The sequence below is a fragment of the Triplophysa rosa genome, linkage group LG16 (assembly GCF_024868665.1).
Source record: "Triplophysa rosa linkage group LG16, Trosa_1v2, whole genome shotgun sequence".
NCBI lineage: Eukaryota > Metazoa > Chordata > Actinopteri > Cypriniformes > Nemacheilidae > Triplophysa > Triplophysa rosa.
In genome coordinates, this window is record NC_079905.1 from 6,163,295 (window position 1) to 6,175,681 (window position 12,387).

Here is a 12,387-nt window from a genome sequence, read left to right on the forward strand (position 1 = left end):
GTAAAGTGGCAAAACTTTAATATAATTTTTTGGAGGATCTATTGAGAGAAATGCAATATAAATATACATAACTACGTCTTCAGAGGCGTATAAAGACCTCACATAATGAGGTGTTATGTTTTTATTACCTTAGAATGAGCTAGTTCTATCTACATACAACGCGGGTCCCCTTACACGTCATTCGTCATGTTATATAGTAGCCCTGAATGGACAAACTGCTCTACAGAGCGCATTATAGACGGTTTCATCTAAACAACATAAACAAACGTTACTGCGCATGCGCACTTTTGTGACCTCGACTTAACTTCCGGTACACATTCACAAACAATAGAGTGCCTGTAAATTATTTGTGTTAACAAGCAAAAAAAAAAAAAAAACGAGAACAACCGTTATTGGCTAAACTTGTCTCTCCAATATTTTGAATTTAGACCGCGATACCAAGCTCAACCACTAGATGTCAATGTACCATACGGTTTGTTTAAATGTGACCAAATACGGGACCCATTCAACAAATTGTTTATTTAATAAAATGAACATACAACAAAATTTAACAAATCGTGTATTTAAATAATAATACAAATTAATATTAACATAAATTAAATAAAATATAAATAGTTATATTATTAGACACTAGCCATACACAAACCTGAAGTTAACTGGGGGTCAGGCGCGCGTCCAAAGAAACGGTCTGTATAAATACTTTATCTCCTTCGGCAAAGAAGTGAAAACGTGACTACATCTTAGTCTTGTGTCAGCCACCGTAGTGCTTCAAAAAGGAGGGTCGGAGTGCAATTCGCAACCTCACCACCAGATGCCACTAAATTTCAAACACTGGACCTTTAAATACAAATTGCCTATTTTATTTCCTATTTTGATGTATTTTAATTGCTTTCTGTTTATTTCTTAATTATTTTTATAATGTAGAACAATATGAAATTACTAGGACCCAAAAAGGAAAAGTGAAAAGTTACGGTACACAACCAGACTGGAACCAACATCTCCAAGTAAGCACTGCAGCCCTTTTACAAAATACATTTGCACATCACCACCGCACCTCTAAACTTTCTCATTTTCGAAGTCTCTTTTTGTCTCGTACTCTCTGGAAAGTGCAGGGTTATTGCAAACGTTGCCAGAGGTTGCGTGACAGATGCCAATGTCGCCTGTCGTGACAAACATGTCACACTCTGAATGCCTTTTCCTGTCCCCTGATAGAGGAGCTCTCACCTCTCGCCAAGGCACAACGCACAAACTCAATCACGCATCACGTTCTTCCTTTTCCTCTCATCATTCTCTCCTCCTTTCTGTCTACATCACGTTCTCTTTTTATTTCTGTTACCTCTTCTATTTCTCTTCTTTAACTGCCCTCTAGACATGCTCTTGCTCAGATGAGGAAGATTTCTCATGAGGGACCTTATTAAAAAAGGCCCGGGTCTCTTCTGCTGAGAGGTTCAAGCGCAGCTAGCCAAGCATGCAAAGCCAATAGAGAAAAGCAGAAATGCCAGACAACATTTTGCAAATGATAGTCTGCAGTAATATACAGAGAGCGCAAACAAAGAAATGATGAAAACAGGGGGATGTCAAAGAGAGCAGAAGTATTGATGAGTCTTTCTTATTTCCATTTTTACATTCTTGTAATACATTAAATGTTCGTGGTTGAATATTTTATTTTCTACTTTATGACTTATATTTTCATCATGCTGGAGATTACTATGGGCTCAATTTGAATGTTTGTAAACTTTTTTGCACCAAAACCTTCTTCAACACTGTAAAAATGTCAAGATTTCATGCATCAAAATTTTATTCCAAAAGCTCACTTGTGGTTTTTATTGAGACCTAAAATTTTGGATGACCTAAAATAATTGTTTCTGCTTTAAGAAACAGGGAGGATTTTTTTGTATACCATTTTCACTGGAGACTGAAAACATACCCGCAAATGATGAGCTTTTCCATACATTATGACGCACAGCTTGCAAAAGTTAACCATCCTAGACTGTGAGTAGGAGTAAGGAGAACAAAAGAGAGATTGAACAGACAAAGATAGAGAAATATGGGAAGTTTGCTCTTGAAGAGGACGTGTCGTGTTTGACAGGCTGCCGCAGAGAGCATGAGCTCATCTCTCCTGACAGCCAGGCGTTCCCGTCCTCTTCCTCAGGTGCTACAGATGGAAAGCCTGAAAGAACGGAGACGACTTACAAGACAGTTTGGAAGGGAGCATCAATTTTTCATCACAACTGCGTTTACGCTCACAAACAAACAAAAAAGATTTCGTCTGCAACTTTCCTGCGGCGCTCCCTCCTCTCAGTCTTTTGTGAGCGTCTCTTTCTTGTCTGAACGTTTGCTTTCAGACAGGTATGGGATTGTGAAAAACTGATAACAGGTCATGTTGTTGTTCTTTTGTTTCGTGTGAAGTTCAAGCGTGCGGGAGTAAAAATATGTCGTGGAAATAAAATAATACATACCTATAAAAATAGAGAGATTTATGATGTTTCTTTATACTCAAGTTGTGCTAATTTTCCTTATGTGATTGTAAATTTAATCACCATTAAATAAACCTGTCTCTTACAGCTCACCATGATAACGGTAGGCCTACCTTCTGCCAAAATACTGTAGTTGCTTCTAACCGCAATAAACTATGTTAACTTAATGTTTGCCAACACATCAGTCATCCAAAAAAAAGATAAACAAGCAAATATGCAGTAAGGCATAAGAAAACAAACATGAAGCAGGAGCGTCCAGCTAGAGTTTCGGCACTGAGCCTGTTTTTGCTTTGCCACACGCTTGAACTCAAGCTTGCGATGCAATGTGCATTATAAACCAAGCAGAAACACAAACACTATATTCATTAAATCCGACTGAATCCAGACAATTTAAGCATGCTTCTAGCAATGCTTTGGCATTTTCAGTTCAGTTTCAACAAAGGTACATAGATTATACTTTTTGAACAATTAAAATATGTATATGACTCTTTTTTTTCTGTAGAACACAAAAGAAGATATTTTAGAAATGTCTATGTGGTTTTGTGTCTATACAATGGAAGTCAATGGGGTCCAGTGTTTGGTCATCGACATTCTTCAAAATATCTTCTTTTGTGTTCTGCAAAAAAGAGAAAGTCGCACTGGTTTGGAATGACATGAAAGTGAGTTAAAAATGATTTTATTTTTGGGTGAACTGTCCCTTTAACCGTTCGTGATAAGGAATGTGCATTAGGAAATTTTGATATTATGTCACTTTTGTCATAATTACTTCATCAGCCTTTAGCAGTTATTCATGTATATTCTTATATTATAAAAAGCAAAACATGAATAAAATACATCTGATCAGTCAGTGCATTATTTCTTCACTTCTCACGAGATCATAACCTGAGCACACAGGCCCAGAACCTTGAGGCTGTAGTGTTCAAAAAGACACGCCATCACGTCTCCAACAGCAAGTCTGATAAATATCCCCACTGACTTCTGAAGACATCATTTCTCTCTTTTTAATGATAATCAAGCAAATTCGCATCCCTGCTCATAAAGAGCAGCCAGGGTCTATCTGAGCGAGCACCGATTGAACAAACTCCCCGGCGACGTGTTGTCACGAACACGCTTTCCTTTAGTTGCCTCGAAAATCTTTCTTTGAATCCGTGTTTGTTTTGCTTTGAATTTGCTCCGGCGTTTATCAGAGAGATAGCAGAGAGAAGAGACGGCGGAGTTTTAAAAATGTAATGTTGAAGCCATGACCCCCAACAGTCTGTTGCCGAAGAAAGACATTGATGCCCGTCGGTGAGGAATTAGGAGAATGTATAAACGACTTGTTTGTTTCCTGCGTTTTGGAGCGCCTCGTCGTAAAGCTTTGAAGGTGGTGAACGTCTTTTTGAAGAGTGAAATCGAGTGTGTTTGTTTTACATTCGGTTGAGGTGTGAATCACGTCGGCTTCAGACAGTTCTTGGTGTGTGTAAATGCACAATCACACATTATTTCACTTTCAATAGATGCAAACATAATCTTTGCTGCTTCTTTTAAAATTTCTTAGTCTATCAATATTTTTTCAAATTAAAGATGCTACCTTTAACAGTTTTGGTTGAAAGTAAACAAAAATCAGTTATTGAACGTGAACAATTTTTTTTTCAAAACTGACACATTTCAGTGTTCAAAACTGTCTCCGTGCTTTAGCTAGAATGCTAAAAAAAAAGATTTTAAGATTTTATGGCAAAAATGGCAAAAACGTTTTTTTTTTTACGTTGTGGTTAATTTTGGCTAATTTGTATGAATTCATATGATCTCATTTGTACCTTTTTGTATGATTTGCTTTCGCGTCAGTGACGTTACATTTAGGGGTGGGGATTCAGCATTGCTTTTTTCTAGTAATCGTACATTATTGTATGATTTACAACATATGAATTCATACGAAGAAGCCACCTTGTAAAATAGTTTTCAAGTTGAAATGTCACATATGTATAGAGAAATAGATAAGTAACCTGAAATTTGACGTTTCAGAGAGCGGAAAAAGTTATGGGTTGCCGCTTTAAATTACTTTTATTTTTGTTACATTGTTTTCATTTTAATGGTTGTTTTCGCAGAATAATCCTTTGTTTTCTTACAATGAACACACTGGCTTCAACAACACCAGGACGAGTATTTCAAGCAGATAAAAATTCAAACATTTTCATTTTTAGATGAACTAACCCTGGTAAGCATCACCCTGCACACAGCACACAGCACACATGGATACACACATCTACTCCACCTGAATGGTAAAGAACACAGTCTTGCTGAGTTTGCAGATGCAAATGCGGAAACTGTCAAGCGCCACGAATCTCACATGTACGTCAACGCCGCATCTCTCAATCTTTAATTAACTCTCTTTCACATAAGCAGACACCCGGTGCCTCTGATCATTATGTTGTGTCAGATGGAGACCAACGTTTAAACGCCTGACCCTTCAAAAGCCTCAACATATCAATCTGAGCTCCTGACGTTACGCCTTCAACAAAAGCTGTGCATTTGTTTCCGCCGGCCACACCTAACTTCCTGCTTCCTCTTGAGTGAAATCATGACAGGCAGTCAGGTGGGAATTTCCTGTTCTCAACATTCTCTGGCGCTATTCTAAAGGCTGAAATGATGTTTTCTCCCTTGTTTTTGGACTCTCAAGCATGCTGGATGAACGACGGCAGTCTGGAATAAAGACCGCCATCTTGCTTTCAAGCATCCTGATCTTAAAAAGATCTGCAGTGATGATGGAGAGAAGGAGATCACTTTAAGTGTTGGGATGGAGCCAAATAGCTACATCAAGCTGTTTAACAGCCATTCATACTAAGGCCAAAGTCACACTTTGGCTTTAAACTTGATCAAGAACATTAATCTGAAGAGTGAAGGAGATATGGAGGACCAGTGCATGCTGAAAGGGGACAGGCTATATATTTGTCATATATCTACTCGCTCCTTTCATCACTGGCCTTTTCTCCAGTAATCCTCCGCTGTCCCACGCCTAACCCCTCGTCCATGGGCACTTTGAAGGTTCTCCAAATCGGTGTCTCATCCGGAGAGTTCTCCAGCCTCATCGTCCCTGCATTCATCTGGTTTCGCCATTCCATATTGTATGTCTGTCTCTCTTCCATCTCATGTTTTTCTTTTTTTAATATGGCTTTTATCTGCTTTCTTTCTCACAGTCACATCATTTCCCCATTACGTGCGACTGCATGCTGGCCATCATTGAGGACAGTATGTGCGTGTGTTGGCCAGGCAGCTGCAAAAGGCCTCAGCTCAGAGAGCTGACGAGTTGTGACAGCTCTGGATATCTCTCACTGGCACTGACAGCTGACAGATGGATACCACTCACACACTGTAAGGAATAAAAAAGAGAGACAGACAGAAAGAGAGAGACAGAAGCCCTGAGGTTGATTCGCTAGCATTACTCTCTGTTCATAGGGCCAATGTTTGATTGAGTGCTGCAGAGAATAATAAACCTTCTCTAGCTAATACTGTGCCTGAGCTTCTGTTTTCTCCCGTATGCCCTCTCTCTCTCTCTCTCTCTCTCTCTGTCTCTCTCTCTACTTCTGCGTTTTTATTACTATAACAAATACAGTACTGTATATAATAAACATTGCATTGTAGCATACAGCCATACAAAACCTAAGGCTCTCAAAAATATATAGGTAGTCTCTTATACCAATGTATTTGTTTTTATTTAAGTCATGAAGAAAAAAGTTTTTTAGGTTTACAAGGAAAATCTGGGGTTGAGTGTGCCAGTTGTTTGCGTATGAATGGGAAAGATCCTTACTCTTATTTGTGTGCCTTAAATAAAATATAAACTGATCATATGTTACAGTGGTAACTATAATTGGTAAACTATAGCTATAACTTTTTAAAAAAAGAACAAGAAATACACAGTAATAAATGGGTTTATGTTTTAAAAGAGCCTTTTTTTCAGTGTAATTAGAAGCCAAATAGTTTAGAGAATAGACAGTAAACCTTAATGTTAAATTATTTAATAATAATAAAATAATAATAATATTTATTCTTATTTTAATATTATTATTTATTAAAATAATTATTAAAATATTCTCTCAAATAATTATTTACAACAACATTCAGGATAATGTACAGTATTTACTGTAATCTACATTACATATTTATTACATATTTACTGTAATTTGACTCAATTTTCTGCCCATCACTTTTTCTTTCCCCCCTAAATGTTGTGATCATTTTAAATATACGGTCACATCCGATCTGTGATTTAATGCAGGAGAAAAGGCAATATTCTGATTGGTTAATTCCTTTAAAACAACATATTTTATTGGCACACAACAGATGTCCTTATGGCAACATGATTGTATTCTCACATATGACATGAGTGACAAATTTTGGCTATGTGTGTGGTACGTTTGGCTCATCTGCTTGCACACTCTCTCTCTCTCTCCCTCTCTCTCTCTCTCTCTCTCTCTCTCTGATTTAAATGAGGCACTGTTTCAATGTTAGCTCGAAGCCATTGAGCCAAAGACATATTGCCATCAAACGCTGCCATCACTGGCCTGTCACCCCCTGTCTGTCAACTGTTACTTAGCAACAGCAGAACACGAGAGAGGCTAATTTCAGCCATCCTGAATCCATCTGCTTATGATTTCACGGGAAAAAAATACATTACTTCCATCCCAGTAAGTGGTCATGCTTAATGCAGAAAGGAAAGTTAACATACTGGTTAACAGAGATGGGTTTGTAGGGCTGTGATGAAGTCTAACAGCTTAACAGAGCGTTCAAAGAGAAGGAGAAAAAATAGAGACGGCGATGAACAGATAAAGAGAATAAATGAGTGCAGAAAGGATGTTAGGCAAGATTAAAGAAGAAAACAAAAAGGAAAGCATGATAATTAGAGAAAATTGATTTTGGAAATTGCTCCAATGAGGGAGATCTATCCGTCGTATTACTATGCAAAAATAATGGTACAGGCATTTGAGGGAAAAAAAGAGATACGAAAAAAACAACAACAACAACAAAAAAGAGGCTTTTCTGTTTTACCGACGAGCTATGTTTTCTTTCCTCCAGCATGCTCACAGTGTGGATGCCTGCCAGAGAATCTGCCCCATGGGCCTGGCAGTCTGTCGCTGTGCTCCAGATAGTGGGAGAAAGAAACCATGCTAAACTACACTGATCTACACCGCCCTACTCTGCTCTAAACAACTCCACAACACCCTTCACTGCTTTACATTTTTCTGCGCTGCTGAACACCAGTCAAAAACCCCCTTTATATGTAGAGCTCAATGTTTCTTCACACGGTTCTATATTTCTCTCCTCGACTCTATGCGCCTCTACACAGCTCTATATGGCTCTAAGTCACTCTGTGCAACTGTTTTACACCACACTGTTTAAAAAAGCTCAAACTTGAAAACCTGAGTTTAATTTGTGCTTTAAAGGTCCAGTGTATGAAATTTAATGGCATCTAGCTAGCTTCACGGCTCACCAATCCCTTTCAAAGCACCACGGTGGCTGACACAGGACTAAGATGTTGTCACGTTTTCGTTCCTTCTCGAAGGAGATAACATAATTACGAATGGCGCTTTGTAGAGCAGTTTGTCCGTTTAGGGCTACCGTACAAACAATATGGCAAATTCCTTGCAAGGGGACCCATGGTGTATATAGATAGAAATAGCTCATTCTAAGGTAATACAAACCCTTCATTATGTAAGGTCTTTGTACACCTCTGAAGACATAGTTATGTATGTTATATTGCATTTCTATAGATCTTCCAAAAAATTACACACTGGACTTTTAAGATTGAGAGTAAAATCAAAGTGGTGACTGAGCTGTAAAGTTAATTTAGTTAAAACACAAAAACACAGAAGATATTTTGAAGAATGTTGGTATCCAAACAACACTGGATCCCATTGATTACCAAACCACTTTCATATACAGTCATAATCAGAGTCATATGCAGGTTTTGAATGACATGAGGGTGAATAAATGATGACAGAATTCTAATGTTTGGGTGAACTATCCCTTTAAAGGAGTAGTTCACTTTAAATCAAGCCCCCATTGACTTTCCATAGTAGGAATAAAAATAACTATTGAAAGTCAATGGGGGCTTATTTTAAAGTGAACTACTCCTTTAATTCTTTTAAAATCACTCTAATTTCATTCACAGCACTTTTAACATTGCATCAACAAACCGTCGCTTCTGACTGATGCCAATGTGTGTGTATGTGTATTTCAGACACAGAGGACAAAGTTAAGGTAGTGTGCGTTGCTAAGCGATCAGAGAGTTTTAAAGGGGGTGGGGTCCTCAGGAGGTGGCAGCACTGTTTGATAACTTCAGTCATTCTACTCAGCCTCAGGGCGACAAACCTTCCGAGATACAAATCGCTGAGCGCAGGGTTAATATCATGTCTGCTTTAGATTATGAAGACATCCGGAGGCACAGAGGAAGAGGAGGGGATCTTCCGTGATGGAAATTAGAGATTGACACATGACAATGACCTTACAGGCCCGTTCTGAGATACCATCACTTCTTCAGTGGTTATGGTAGGGCATGGATTATGATTATGCTTGATAGAGTCTTCGATATACTGCCTGTCTAAATATATATTCCTGTCCTCGTCTTTATTTCTGTCTCTCTCTTACTAATCACACAGGTGACACGCCGATAAAATTCAGCTCACAGTGCTGCAGGCAAAGTCGCAACACATGTTCTCTCACACGCGCATGCGGCCGAGAGTTTGTTTGTTCCTGGGGTAGATTTCGCTGTTAAATACATTTCTTTGTTACCTTGTAAGTCAGCTCTCTTGTGACTTGCTGTAAGTTAATTAACATGGATGAACACATCAAGTATACATATTCATAAGATGAATTATACAGCAAATATCGCTGTAAAAACTTTGCGGAGTTGTCTTTAAAACATGTTGTACAGTGTTTCTGTACCTTACTTGACAGCATTGTGTTAACAGTGCAAAGGTCATGGGTTTAATTCCCAGGGAACACATGTACTGCAAGTTGCTTTAGATAAAAATATAACTTTGAAAATAATGATAATAATTTCTAAATAGTATTTATGATAATAATAATAATAATAATAAAGTATAAATTATTTTTTATTTTAAAACAATTATATTATTATTAATAACAATATTTAGACATTGTCTTTATTTAAAACATTTTATTTTTATAATAAAATCATTACTCATATTACTTATATTAATCATGTAAATTATTTAGGATCATTATTTTGGTTTCTCTTTGAATCTCTTATTTCAGTCTAATCTGCTTCTATGTGTGTAACACTACGAGAGGACAGAAGGACGATGCCACACAGGGGAACTGAGGTGTAATGTAACGGTTTATTTCCCAGGGTTGAAGACAGGCGAGTAAAACCAAAAAACAAGACTGGTAAACATCCACAGGTAAATAATCCAAGAGACAACAGGTAACCTCCGCAGGTAAATGATCCAAGAGACAAAAGGTAACATCCACGGAATACAAAGTAGTCTGCGCTAGCACAAGCATAGTACAACTAGACCTGGCCACGAACAGAACAAAACACAAGGAATATAAAGAGTCCAGGGAATGAAGATCAGGTGTGGGTGCAATCATGAGTCTCAGGTGTGTAATCAAAGGGACAGGGAGCCTCCAGGAGGGTGCTACCGGCACCGGGGTTCAAGGGGTCCAGGGAGGTGCCGGTAACTCAGGCAGCCGCGGAGGTGCCAGACAGTCAGCCGAGCTGGGAGACAAGGAGCAGATAACGGTGCCGTGGCCATGACGTCAGATTCGAGAGACGTGGAGCAGGGGCTGATGGCTGCCGTGGTGGTGTTGCCGGGGAAGCAGGGGTTGATGGATGCCGTGGCGGTGTTGCCAGGGAAGCAGGGGCTGATGGCTGCCGTGGCGGTGTTGCCGGGGAAGCAGGGGCTTAGGGATGCCGTGGCCATGGTAAGGACGCAGCCTAACGTCACCACAACCACGGCAAAAGCAGCAGGCTTCCCCGGTTTGGTGACCTGGAGCGGAAGTACCGGGACGGCCACTACAGACCAGTACTGCACCCCCCCAAAAAATCCCAGGGGAGACCCCCCAGTTGTCCATACAGCCCAGACACACGCCACCGCCAAGGTGGCCACAGCGGTGATCTCGGACAAATCAGCCGGGACTGAGCTGGATGCCTCTGGCGAGGGCTCTAGGGCATGCACAAGCGAGGGCTCTGGGAGGCCGGACAGGACCAGCTCGGAGACCTCTGGAAGGCCGGACAGGACCAGCTCGAGGACCTCTGGAAGGCCGGAGAGGACCGGCTCGAGGACCTCTGGAAGGCCGGACGGGACCGGCTGAAAGCACACTGGAAGGCCGGATGGGACTGGCTCGAAGGCCTCTGTACGACCGGACAGGACCGGCTCGGAGACCTCTAGAAGGCCGGATGGGACCAGCTCGAGGACCTCTGGAAGGCCGGACGGGACCGGCTGGAAGGACACTGTAAGGCCGGACGGGACCGGCTCGAGGCTCTTTGAGGACGTGCTATGGCGTCCACGCCGTTTCCCACGGCGGTGAGGCTTTGTGGAGGAGTGCTGGGCAGTGGAGGACTGAGTTGTGCACCCCATGTGAGCTGGAACAGACCCCCCATTTGCGACTGGATAACTACTATGCCCGCCCCCATCACTCCCCCCAATGCAGAGTTCACACCCCATAGCCTGGAGGATTAGGTTAAGAAAATCCTCCAGGGGGTATGCATCTGCGTCTGGGAGCATGATGAGAGCGAGCAGCTCATCATCCAGCCCAGTCAGGAACAAATGGTTAAACTTGATGTCGCTCAAATTCACTAGTCTGCACGCCTCCAAAAAGTCATCCACGTATCTCTCCAGAGACATCCCATCCTGGCGGAGTTGCAGGAGTTGAGTCTCCTGAGAGAAGATGTTCGGGTCCGGTTGGAGTGTGTACATCATAGTCAGATCAGGTCTTCTGTAACACTAGCAGAGGACAGAAGGACGAGGCCACACAGGGGAACTGAGGTGTAAAGTAATGGTTTATTTCCCAGGGTTGAAGACATCCACAGGTAAATAATCCAAGAGACAACAGGTAACATCCACAGGTAAATGATCCAAGAGACAAAAGGTAACATCCACGGAATACAAAGTAGTCTGAGCTAGCACAAGCATAGTACAACTAGACCTGACCACGAACAGAACAAAACACAAGGAACAAAAAGAGTCCAATGAATGAAGATCAGTTGTGGGTGCAGTCATGTGTCTAAGGTGCGGGTGTAATCAAAGCTGGTGACTAACTTGTGTAAAGGATTATGGGGAGTGTAGTCCTTGACTGTTTAAGGTTCGGTGAATATGAGTCCATGGGTTGAAAACACGCGGAAAGCTGGCAGGGGAACACAAGGGGGCAGACAGGACCGTTACAATGTGAGAACCCGTAAACATTATTGTGAGAGCCTTTTCACATAAATATGAATGTGTGCAATTCATGGTAAATGTGACACATTAAAGTTTATTTGAATAAACTTTATAATTCGTTCATTTAATTACATTTTCTTAATATCTTATAGTGTGTAAAAAAGTCAGGAGTGTTGAATCAAACAATGACAGAATCACTAGTTGTCCAGTGGAGCATTTTTAGTTTTCAAGTATTGTGCTGGTTTCAGATTGCTGCATTTAATCATGTCTGCGGATCCATTTGATATCAAAGCCGGACCCTCAGGCATTCCAGAGCGCCATGGAGTCCAAATGTTTTCCTTTTATCCCACCCTATTTCCTGTCACCTGAAATGGCTTCTTTCATGTGTGAAAACAGAACGAGAGAGCAGGGTCTCCCGGGAGACCGAGCCATTGTGACATCACGGTCTCCGCGTACTGGCAACTGATGTGGTATCCATGTACAGCTGTCAATCAAAGAGAGCAGGTGCATGTGGGCTGCACTAATGCACAAACTCC